This window comes from Myotis yumanensis, unplaced genomic scaffold, assembly GCF_028538775.1.
Source record: "Myotis yumanensis isolate MYYU_CA2020_CCGP unplaced genomic scaffold, mMyoYum1.0.hap1 SCAF_5, whole genome shotgun sequence".
Taxonomy (NCBI): domain Eukaryota; kingdom Metazoa; phylum Chordata; class Mammalia; order Chiroptera; family Vespertilionidae; genus Myotis; species Myotis yumanensis.
Window position 1 is genome coordinate 66,344,657 of NW_027223756.1, and position 13,425 is coordinate 66,358,081.

Here is a 13,425-nt window from a genome sequence, read left to right on the forward strand (position 1 = left end):
CAAATTTAAATCAATACATTCCGAATGCAGGAATTCAGTGGGTCTCCTTGCAAATAATAGGAAGAAATTTGGGGAATGAGTGGGGACATGTAAGCCTGTTAGGAACTGGTGGGTCAGCAAAAAGAATGATTTCCCAATTTATTTTGGAAGTTGCATGAAGGTATAGATATTAAGTAGGCTAGGGCTGAGATTTCTTAATACCAGAGAATGAAATGAAAATAGATTACTTAAAGCAGAAGAATAAAAAATTGTGTATGTAGGTAAAGATGGAAATATGTGTTTATGAGGTATGTTAAATGAGGGAAGATCATTTTTTAGGATTTAATTCATGTGATTATATTGAAGGCTATTAATAAATGAAAAGACTAAGATATTATACAAGCAAAGACAACAGCTCATTTTATTTACTGCAGTGACCACTTTTTGCCATTAACTCATGCTATAAAAATGCTAATCATATTGCTATTTTGTGCATAACTATATATATAGTAAATACAGAATGTCACTCTTCTGATATACTAATAAATGCAAATTGTAACCTAATTTATCTTTTAATGACCTTGAACCTAGACACATACTGTAATTGCACATGCTTTGCTCATGGAGTCCTCTGGTAGCAATTCCAACAGCATATTTTGCAGCTACATGAGAAGGACTACTTAACTGCTATTTTGCACACCCATGGTTATATTCTGCTTACCATTTATTTCAGTGTTTTCCACAATTGGTTTGCCTACTAACCTCAAACTCGCAAGCTTTTTAATTTCCTAACTTTAAAGATTTTATTATGAAGAGGAAACCATGTATAAAAATGAGAGTAAGTAAGAAAATCATTTACCCGAGAATCAAAATTTCTTTAGATAACATTGCTGAACAATGAAGACCCGTCTTTCATTGCACAAGTCTTGAGTGTACACTTACTTAAGAATATAAGGATAGGTATAGAACACTGGAAAACAGGTTTCTCAAATCTTTTTTGTTTGTCTGTTTGCTTATTTTTTTATTTTGTGTTTCTTTGCTCCACATCAACACTTTTCCATATTAATAATGTTACGACATTTACCACAAAAGTTGTATAATTTATCTCTCATCTTAGTATTTCTTTTTGTTAATCCTTGCACGAGGTTATTTTTCCAATTTATTTTTAGAGAGAGTGGAAGAGAGAGGGAAAGACAGAGAGAAACAAATTGGTTGCCTCCCACATGAGCCCCAACCAGGGCCCAGTCGGGGGAGGAGCCTGCCCTTGATTGGAATGGAACCTGGGACTCTTTGGTCCGCAGGCCAATGCTCTATCCACTGAGTCAACCAGCTAGGGCTTAGTATTTGCTTAGTAAGTATTACCTTAATTAGTTCCTTAATAATAAAATAAAAATGTTCACTTTAGATGAGTCATATGGGTATTGAGTACATACAGATGAATAAGAATGTATTTTGTCACTTGATAAACAAACATAGTTATTTTGGGCTATGTTTTCTCTTGATAACAATATTAACTTAAGAGTGTTTATGAATATGTAATTTATTATACCCTTAAAGTCAGGTATCTATGATGGTAACTGTAGGTTGTTAATGCATAATGTGAAACGCAAAAAGTTAAAAATGATTTAATCATTAAGTTGAATAATCTCTCTTTTATCTTTCATTTTTCTGCCTAGTGATAAATGTGAATGTAGAAGTTGTGACTGAAAGGGGGTGTGAGACATTTAACTATATTTTCTCATAAACTTTGTTGGTAGAGAAATTTTAGCATGCCTTCTAAAGGAATCACGTGACTAAGATATTTACATAGCAGCCAATGATAATAAATTTTATATCAATCTTTAGAGTACATTTGTTTTCAAATCTGGAAGTAGATATCATTTAGCTAGAGACAGCATTTCACAGAACTATCATTCTTTACAGTGTGCATACGTTTTCTGAAGGGTATAAAATTTTTTTAAGTATTATATTAAGCTATACAAAATGAAGCAAATTGTAAAACATGATTTCCCAAATGAATTATCATATTCTCTGTGACTTAATTTGTTCTGACAATTTTTGTAACGACACTAGAATTTTCTTCTGACAAGCACAATTAGGTTTGGTAAGGCACACTTATTTCATGTTCCTGAGAAAGCAACCCAACTCAAATGAAGACATATCTAAGACAGAATAGACAGGGTGGAAGAAAGATGCGATAAATTCAAGTAAATTAATGTTGAACGGTGGTTCATAAAACATGAAGCAAAGTCATATGCCATTTTTGCAAAAGTTTAAGCAATAACCTCTTTCAAATAGAATAGATTGAATAATGGTATGTTGCCTTTTGGATTCAGCATTGAGGAAGAGGAAAAATACAAAAGCTGAATAAAGGAGTGGGGGAGGATGGGGGAGACAGGTATTTCCCTGTTAAATTGCTGGAGCTTATAATATATTAAAATCATGTAAAAAGGAGCAAATGTGAGGTTTGATCAGATCCCCCTCTTAGAAGCATCAATACTATCAGAAATCTTTTCTTCAACACAACCTTTGGATTTCATAGCTGCTGAACACTTGCTCAGTATCTATCAGCTTTGACGAGGTTGTGCACTTCATAATGGTCGAAGCCATAGTTGGTTTTGTTCAACATTTTCTTTCAGATCCTAGGACAACACCCAAAAGAGGAATCTAAAATACTGATAAAATAAATGACTTCATGGTTTTACTTCCTTAAATGATCTCATAAATTAATGCTAGTTAACACCTAAGTTTTTGTTCTAAAACTTCTGCATACTATAACTTTTATTCATATAGCTTCTATAAGCAAACATCCATACAACTCACTATTATGGTATCTTATAAGGACTGGGACTTTAAGTTGGTGCAGATTTTGATATTCTCCTGATTCTATTATATGTTTTCCTAACATATATATTTTCTTCAGTTTTTATAAGCACTTCTCTGAAGACATATTCCTTGGTGTTCTTGATTGTATAACACTTTCAGCATAACGCTAGAGAATGTTTATGGGTAGAGATACTAACAGTTATTGAATGCCATTTGAAATAAGTGAACTTTTGAAACTTCATGATTCCATTATGGTATCATACAGAGTCTTCTTACTGCCCTAAAGTTCTCTGTGCCCTTTCTATTTATTTCACCCCAACCTTCAAGCCCTGGAAATAACCAATCTTTTCATTGTCCCATAGATTTGCCTTTTTTAGAATGTCATATAGTTGGAATCACAGTGTGTAGCCTTTCTAGATTAGCTTCTTTTACTTGGTCATATATATTTAAGATTAAGTTTTCTCTATGTCTTTTTATAGCTTGATAGATCATTTCTTTTTACTGTGGACAAATATTCCATTGTCTGAACGTACCACAATTTATTTATCTATTCACGAAATGAAGGTCATCTTGGTTCCTTCCAAATTTTGGCAATTATGAATAAAGCTGCTATACACATCCATGTGCACATTTTTGTGTGGAGTTCCTTCAAAGGAGCATGATTGCAGGGTCACGTAGTAAGACTATGTTAGTTTTTAAGAAACCCCCAAATTGCCTTCCAAAGTAGCCTTACCATTTTGCATGCTCACCAGCAGTGAATGAGAGTTCCTGTGGCCACATCCTCATTGAGCTCTAATCATTTGATATCTCAAAGTTGCCCTTGACATGTCTCTCTTCCCTAGCCTTCATATATAAATCAAAATTATTTTAAATCAAAAATATGTATCTCTCCTATTTCACTTCCTTGCTATTCTTTACGTTTTCCAAAACAAAACAAAGACCTCACCCAGCCAGGTGTGGCTTAGTGGTTGAGCATCAACCGGCTAGGGCTAGGGCTAGGGCTAGGGCTAGGGCTAGGGCTAGGGCTAGGGCTAGGGCTAGGGCTGGGGCTGGGGCTGGGGCTGGGGCTGGGGCTGGGGCTGGGGGCCCAGGGGCAGGGCTCCCAGTCAGGGCATATTGCTGGGTTGTAAGCTTGATTCCCAGTGTGGGGTGTACAGGAAGAAGCCGATCAATAATTCTCTCTCATCATTGATATTTCTATCTCTCTCTTCACTTCCTTTCTGAAATAAATAAAAGTATATTTAAAAAATAAAACAACTATTTCCTAGTTAGACTAGTCTGAAGCATGTGTGACTAGGCAGAAAATAGTCAAGCCACTGCTTTTCCTGAATATTTCTATGAGTTTAAGCTTGTTGAAATTCTATTCATTTCTTGAATTTGACATTAGAAACTACCTTCCCCTCAGGCATTTTGTAATCTCTTCACCTCAGTTTGATATTTCCCTCATTTAAATGATGACTGTGTTTGCACAATTTAATTGCTCTCATCATATTATCACAGTCATTATCTGTGTTCTCATTTAGTCTACCACTGCAGTGCCATCTTCTTGAAGACAGAGAAGTTGTATTTTACACAGTTTAACAGTCCCAATGTCTTGTACATAATAGGCACTCAAAATGTATGTCAAGTGGAATTTATTTACACTTAAACTTATTGCCTCCTTCCAAATAGGTTTGACAAAACCCATGTAACTTCTTTAATTTGATTACCTCTTTAACTTATATTCTTTAAATCAAGAATTACCCTAGGCCAATATGGGAAAATTATAATTATGCCCACAAAATCAAAATTCTATGTCTGGAATTTACAGAAAAAAATAATGTTTTCATCTACTAATTGTGTTTTTAGAAAAATTAATGAGGACTCAAAATCATTAAATGTGCCTACCACATCATAATATCCATCTTTTAAATTAGGAGCAATAGGAAGTCAACATAGTGAAATGGTGTTATAAGTCTAGTCTTTAGAACTTTACTACCTAGACTCAAACCCCAGGTTTACTATCCACTAGCTGTGTTAGCTTGGGTGAGCTCCTTAACTTGTCCATGCCTAAGTTCATTTCTTTGTTAAATGAATTTATAATATACATTCCTCATGGAATTGTTGTGAGAATTAAATGAGTTGATATTAACAATATTGGCATTAATGTAAGCATTGTAGAATTTTTTAAATAAATAAGAATATGCTACTTTTATTTTCCTTCCATACTGCAGAAGTATAAAGGGCATTTTGTTCACAATATATTTTTATATTTGCTATGATTATAAAAGTGAAGTGATTCAGTTGTTCTTGAAATGCTTCCAAGATAGTTTTCCAACCTAAAAATAAAAACACTCTAGTAAATTAAACATTAATATTTTTTATTTCTTTTTATGACATTTCATTTCTTGAGATTTTTTTGAAAATGTTTCCAAACTAGTGTCAAATTTATCTTTATTGTTGTCATACTTAACAGGTATCCTTGCCTTTATTTTCTACTCAATCACGTCTGCTCATCAACATAATATCACTTGGAGTGCGGGAAACGAGTTAAGTCGGCTCGCGTGAATTGTGCGTACTCCGCGGGAGCCGTCTTTAACTCGGTTCATATAGATTTGCGGTGGAGTGCGGGAAACGTGTAAACTCGGGCCGATTGTAACTGCGTATTACCAAATATTTGTTTGTAATCCACCCTTTTGGCGGATGGAACAAAACCAAAAGACAGAGCCATCTTATATTTTGGCGGGAAATTCACCCGCACTCCAAGTGATATTAGTCTTCCTAAGCTGATGTTTTTGTAATTTCATTCCTCTGGCCATCCATTGCTCTCAAAGTGTAAGGACAGTTCAAGCATTACATTCTCACCTTCCATTTATCTTTTGTGTTCTTTTACCCTTTTCTTCCTGCCACCCATTTGTTTCAGTAAAATTACTCCAGGCAGACCCTGGATGCTTCAGTCATATTCTTTCCTTCCCCTCCCTGATTTTTGACTAATCTTGCATGCAAGAGTTCCTACAATGTATAGAGATGAGATAAATTTGTCATGTTTTAAATCCAAAAGGGATTAACCAGCCAAGTTCCACACCGAGTGATAACAGAACTGTTTTTGTGCAATCACAAGCTGTCTCCCCAGACTGAATCAGAGACCCAGTGATTCTGGGTTGAGGTGTGCTCTAGGGTTGATGTTAAAGAGGTGTCCGGGGAAATCAAAAAATGTTGAGTAGTATAGTTGACTATGTCTCAAAAAATAACAATAACAACAACTTAATGAAACAGTTCATATTTACTCCTTTCAGTTTTATATAGAGGCACTTAACACTAATTCATAAACTTGCATTTTTTTCTACTTGGTGTTTTACATTGTTTCCTTTTTTTTGTTCAACATTTCTATTAATAATTTGTATGTATTTTTCATGATTGTCAGGATCAGCTTTGGCTAAAATTTCAAACTCTGTACAGCAAAGACAATTTCCATGTAATGCTGTCCTATAAGTACACACACCCCGCAAGCTACTAGGGATAAAATTAGTATCAGTCAATAAAGCCACTTCCTGCTCCAGCAACTCTTATTGTTTGATAGACCAGTGCCTGAGTATTATAGAGAAAAGGCATATGTAATTTTCATTATTTTAGAGACAAGTAGAAGCAAATAGGTAGAAGGGAGATATTTTCTCGGTGTATTTTTTGGCTTCTGACATCATATCCCTAGAACCCCAGGACCTAGAGACATGTATAAACACTTGGCTGACAATCAGAAACAATTCTATTGCCAGGAGAAATGGACAAACTGCTGACGAGCTACTTTATTCCCAATTAAATGGCTTTCTTAAGAAAGGATATTTGAAAGTAATATTACTCGACTAGTAGGAATACTAGACTTGCAAAAACTGAATTTTTCCCAATATTATGTACCTGAAGAAATTTTAGGATTTTAATAAAATCTTGCTTATTAAAATTGCTGGAGGATTATTAAATCCCTGTCTACTCTGTTGTTTTTATCTTACTTAAAGGTAATCCAGGTGACAGTGATGCCTGAAGCCTTGGCATTATTACTGCATTGTAAATTGGAGTTAAAATCTGAAAAAGAATAAAAGTATAATACTCATATTATCCACTATCAGATTTAGGTACTTAGCTTTTATTTAGATGAGAATTTTTAAGGTATTTTTAAGTAGAATATTTGCAGTTATAACTATTAGTAATAAAGAATAATAGATGTAAAGCTGGTTATAAAGTGGTAACTTTTGAAAATCATTGTCCTCTGCCTGTCTAAAATCAATTGCACGATGAGAAGATGTGATTTTTGATAACCTGGGAGCATGTTAAATTCTCATCTTCCCAGTGATATAATGAATAGATCATTACTAATCCTCCAAAGAAACACCTGAAAGAAAGGGATAGCTTCATACATAGCCAGTTGAGACCATAAAACTGTTGAACATTATCCTTTAGACCTAGATTATTATTTTCTGTTTAGCCATGGAACATAAACAGATCTCCTTGTTTTTTGAGTCCTAAACTAAACTTTCATGACACATTAACTATGAAAAGCAAAAGAGACAGGGTGCTCATTACTACAGTGATGTGATCCATTTGCTAAATGATGAGGATATCAGTAAGTCATAAGAATTAGCTGGTAAAACATTTAATGTCAGGTGACCTACGCCCGGCAACTCAGATGGTAATATTTTTTTTAAAAAATATATTTTATTGATTTTTTACAGAGAGGAAGGGAGAGAGACAGAGAGAGTTAGAAACATTGATGAGAGAGAAACATCAATCAGCTGCCTCCTGCACATCTCCTACTGGGGATGTGCCCGCAACCCAGGCACATGGCCCCTGACCGGAATCGAACCCGGGACCCTTCAGTCCGCAGGCCGATGCTTCATCCACTGAGCCAAACCGGTTTCGGCCAGATGGTAATATTTTATGTGTGCTAGTTGACATTCAGATACTTCCTTTTCATTATAAAATAGAAATGCACGTTCCTTCTTGCAGCAGTTTAGATTATAAAACATGCCAGATGTATAATATGTCTAGTCTGATGGTTTGCCATAAGAGGCAGGTTCAGCAGAGAGTCTGCAGATGCCTCATACTTAGCGAAAATCAGTCTTATAAAGTATTGAATGCAAATTAAGTGTCATCTTCTAAAAAGCAATTATACAAAAGAAATCACAATAGCATAAATATCAAAATGTGGAATAATCGTGTGGTTTTTACATTGGAATAAAGGAAAATTTACTTCTTATATTAAATCAAATGATCAGACTGAGCCCAGTACTTGGGTTATGAGTGTCCCAAAATTTTCCATGTTACCAAACCATTAAATCTACCATTGAAATTTTATCTTGTTTAATTTATTGCTTTATGTCAGATGTACATTTATACAGGGTGTCCCCAAAATATGTACACACACTTTAACAACTGATAGTTCAACTTTGAAAATAAAATGTATTTGAATAAACACTGCGTTTATAATTATTCAAAGTGTGTGTATACATTTTTTGGGACATCCTATATATTCATAAAAATATAATTATAATCATTTCCTCTAGAATCTAATTTTTAAAAATTAAGGTATTTTTAGGCTTTTAAAACATAAGCAAGAGCAAATTATAAGATTTTAAAGTACTCATCAATTTTTAAAAATCAGAATAATAAATATCCTATCTAATAAAAGACAAAAAGGTAATTGACCATACCTTCGCTATGCTTCCCATTGGCTAATCAGGGTGATATGCAAATTAACTGCCAACCAAGATGGCCACCTGCAGCCACGCAGCTGAAGCGAGCAGGAGGCTTGCTTGCTCCAGTGATGGAGGAAGCCAAGGTTCCCCGCCTGCCACGGCCTGGCTCTAAGCTCCGAAAGCAACAAAGTTTCAATTATAGAAGCTAAACAAACCCCAGATACCTGCTTTCAGCAGGCCATAGCCTCAGAGCTGAAGCTGGCTCTCAGCTCCAGTGACAGCAACGAAGTTTCAATTATAGAAGGTAAATAAATCCCAGAATTAAAAAAAAAAGGAAAAAAAGAAGAGGCTGGGAGCTTCAGTTGCAGGCCAGCCTGAAAACTGCCCTCAGCCCCTCACCCAGGCTGGCCAGGCACCCCAGTGGGGACCCCCACCCTAAAGGGGGTGTGACTAGCTGCAAATAGCCATCAGTCCCTCACCCAGGCTGGCCAGCCACCCAAGCAGGACCCCCACCCTGATCCAGGATACCCTTCAGGGCAAACCAGCCGGCCCCCACCCGTGCACCAGGCCTCTATCCTATATAGTAAAAGGGTAATATGCAAACTGACCCTAACAGCAGAAAGACTGGGAATGACTGGTCACTATGACACACACTGACCACCAGGTGGCAGATGCTCAATGCAGGAGCTGCCCCCTGGTGGTTAGTGTGCTCCCACAGGGGGAGCTCTGCTCAGTCACAAGCCAGGCTGACGGCTGCCAGTACAGCTGTGGTGGTGGGAGCCGCTCCTGCCTCCTCAGCAGCGCTAAGGATGCCCGACTGCAGCTTAGGCCTGCTCCCTGCTGGCAAGTGGACTTCCCCCGAGGGCTGCCAGGCTGTCAGAGGGATGTCTGACTGCCAGCTTAGGCCCGATCCCCCGGGGATCGGGCCTAAGCCAACAGGTGGTTATCCCCTGAGGGGTCCCAGACTTCGAGAGGGCACAGGCCGGACTGAGGGACCCCCTCCCCGAGTGCACAAATTTTTGTGCCCTGGGCCTCTAGTCTATAATATTATGAATATAAGTAACTGTGAAATTCAGTGCTTCACTGATTGTTAGAGCCATGAGAAATTAAATCACTTCTTTAAAATTAATATAATCATTGATTTAATAGCATTGATATTTTAAAAAATTGATGCAAATTGAGATGAACATATTTTCAGTTATAATAAAAGAAAATATTTCTAATTTGCAAAATCAAAGGAAAAAATGCCACATAGTGGTACAGTATTGAAAATTGTTTGGCAAATGATTCCTTAATGGCTCAAACAAAATTTATTTTTTTAAAATAATCATAATACATTCAAGAAGTATGTTAAAATCCTTAAATAAGTGTTATACTTTATGTGGATTTAGCTTGTTGTAATTCTTCATTAAAATTTTGATTGAGTCCTGAAGACATAAACCTCCTTTTGACAAACCTTCCTACTGACACTTTTTGCTTTGAGTACAATTAATTTCTGTCTCTTTTTGTACTTTGGCAATATAACTAAATGAAACATCTTTAAATTGGTTTTAATACTACATAATTATGACATTTTCCCTGGATTTCTAATGAGAAAAATATTATTAATGATATCATCTTCTAGCATAAATGTGCCTTTTACCTACTTAAAATTTTCTCCAATTAAATTTTCATGCTATCAAGAAAAATTTTAGATAAAAGCAATTTAATTTTTATATTAAGCACTGCTTCCACTAATGAAAAATGTCACTTATCACTAAACTACAGCTCCAAAAATATTTAGTGATTATACTACCCCTCAAATTTAATATTTTCCCTATGAGAATCAGAGCAAGGAGATGAGTTCCTAGACTACATAAAGCAAGACATAGATATAGACATTGGGTTCAAATTTATTTTATGAGAGGGCACTAAGTGATCATTTAATTATATTCAAAAATATATCAGGGCAAGTAATATGACTCTGTTTCCAAGCTTGACCCTTAGTTAACATGGGGAAGGGATGACTTAAATCAGTGGTAAAAGAGGTACCTGTGGTACTCATGGGTGATGGTCAAGGTTATAATATCACTCTCTTTTCTTTTTGTGTGCACAGCATTAGCACACAAAAATTTCCATAATTGAAATTTGTTTTCAGAATTGCAATAAGCAGTTTTTACTATTTACTCTTGGGAAAAGTATCATGCTCTTCAGTAACTCCCATCAGGATCTTCTGTAGATTAAATATTTTTCTCTCCAACAAATACATATTTTGAAATTCTACTCCACGATGTGCTGGCATTTGAAGGTAAGAAATTTGGGAGGTGATCATATGGTCTTGGGGGTAGAGCTTTCATGAATGGGATCAGCATCCTTATTAAAAAAAAGACTACAGAGGGGTCCCTCATCCCCTCTCACCATGTGAGGACTCAGGGGGAAGATGGCTATCCTTGAGCCAGGAAGCGGCTTCTCACCAGACACTGAATCTTCTCACATCTTGTTCTTGGATTTCCAGCTTCAAACTGTGAGACACAAATTTCCTTTGTTTAAAAGCCAACTAGTCTGATATTTTTGTTATACCAGCCAGAAGAGGCTAGTACAGAAATTGATACCAGCAGGGGCCACTGCTATAACAAATAAACTAAAAAAACCTGGAAGGTGCTTTGGGAATTGCTAATGGGTAGAGGTTGGAAGAGTTTTGAGGCGAATGCTAGAAAAAGCCCAATTTCTGTGAATGTGTTGGCAATGGTAGGAATGGCACCTGGTGTTAGGCTGATGGGGTCATACCGAACTTGGGTTCAGCAACCTCTGTACTTGAGTTCTGCTAAGAAAAGATTTCAGAACTAAGACTCAGATTGTAAGAGGACATGTATTTAGAAAAGTACAGAGGTGGAAGAAGTAATTTGTAGAAGAAATGGGCTGAGGAAATAATGGAGGTAAAGGAAGGGCCCTTGGAGCTTAGAAGTGAGGAAGGTAAAGCACCTGGGGCGGTTGGGGGTGGGGGTGGGGCGGGGGATGTTGAGCAGAAAGGAGCAGGCATGCTCCCCAGGAGGGAGAGTGAGCTGGGTCCTCCATCCTAAGGGTTTCAAGGGTAGAGATTTTAGGGTAGGTCCTAGGGGAAAACCTCAAAAGAATATTCAGTATTTTTCCAGGTGTGTCTTTTCAGGGTTGGTGTCTCCAGGGATTGATTGGTCAGTGCCAGGGCAGGAGGCCCTTGGTCAATGCAGCTGGTCCTGAGGTCAGCCTGGGCATTGCTTGTCTGGTTTTACTGCATTTATGGGCCTGGAGCTGAAATAAAACTGAGGCCTAGATGTTATCTCTAGGGAGGAAAGGTCAGGAATGACCAGCAATATCCTAGGGGAGGAAAGGTCACCCTAGGGCAGTGATGGCGAACCTATGACACACGTGTCAGAGGTGACATGCGAACTCATTTTTTTGGTTGATTTTTCTTTGTTAAATGGCATTTAAATACATAAAATAAATATCAAAAATATAAATCTTTGTCTTACTATCGTTGCAAATATAAAAAAATTTCTATATGTGTCACGGCACCAGAGTTAAGTTAGGGTTTTTCAAAATGCTGACACATCGAGCTCAAAAGGTTCACCATCACTGCCCTAGGGACTAGGTCCCACCCTATAATTGTTTGTTGCTAGGTACCTGGGACTTTCCATCTTGGTGACTTTCTGTAACTGGCTCATCATCTTTGCTCTGCTCATGTCTGTCTAACTGTCTACCACCAATGGACTGTGGCAGGTGTTTCTGGTGAGAGTTCAGAAGAAGAGAGGATAGTTGGAGAGGAAAGCTTCCATCTTATATAAAAATACCGAAGTAATTTTTTTTAGTCTTTGAATTTGTAGAGCATCTCTCTCTCTCTCTCTCTCTCTCTCTCTCTCTCTTAAATTGAATTTATTGGGTTGACACTGGCTAACAAAATACCTAAACAAAATGTTGGCAGACATTTGAATCCTAAAAGCAATTCTGCTGAGGCCTCAGACAGAAATGAGGAATGTGTTATTAGAAACTGGAAGAAAGGTGGTTCCTGTTATAAACTTGCAAAGAGCTAGGTTGAATTGTGTTCATGTCCTAGTGTTTTGTGGAAGGTAGAGGTAGAACTTTGCAAGATATGAAATTGGATATTTGGCAGAGAAAACATCTAAGGAAAGTGTTGAAAGAGCAGTCTAGTTCCTCCTGACTGCTTATTGTAAAAGGCAAGAAGAAATGACTTAAAGACCAAAATGTTAAGACAAAGAAAGCAGAACATAAAGATTTAGAAAATTCACAGCCTATCCTATTGACCAGAATCAGAAACACTGTTGTGGAGAGAACACTAAGGGTATAGCCAGGGAATCCCTTGATAAAGAGATTAGTTTAGATCAGCCATCTCAACTGAAGCCGGGAGCTATTCTCCAAGACAATGGAAGAAGGACCCTGAAGGCAATTCAGAGATCATCTCCTTTCACAAGCCCAGATTCTGTGTTTTTCTGAAGATGGAGTGGAGTGGAAGGAAGAGGGGTTAAGAGGTCACAGAGGGCGGGAGCAGAGCAGTTTCAAAGGAGGAGACACTGGCACTATGCTGCCCAGTGCCACCTCACATTGTAGGTTCCACTCCCCACACTTTGGTGCCATGCTCATTGTCTGCCCCAGATTTTGGATCCACTGAGCCCCAGAGTGGCATGGGCCATAGTGGCTGCCTCTCTAGAGAGTGCAGACAGAAAACTTTGGTGAAATCTCCTCTGGTGTGCATAGGGCACAAGACATGGAAGCATGGCTGCTGACACCTAGATTTAAAGGAACAGGGCTGCATGGCAGAGATGTAGGTTTAGGGCCTTTGCAAAAAGAGTACTGTTGGGCCCAGGTGCAGAGCCACTGTGGGGCCATCCTGCTGAATCGAAAGGGTGAAGTTGCCATTCCAATAGGTCTGGACTGCAGAGCATTGAGCCAAAGACAATTACTCTTGATACTTAAGGTTTAA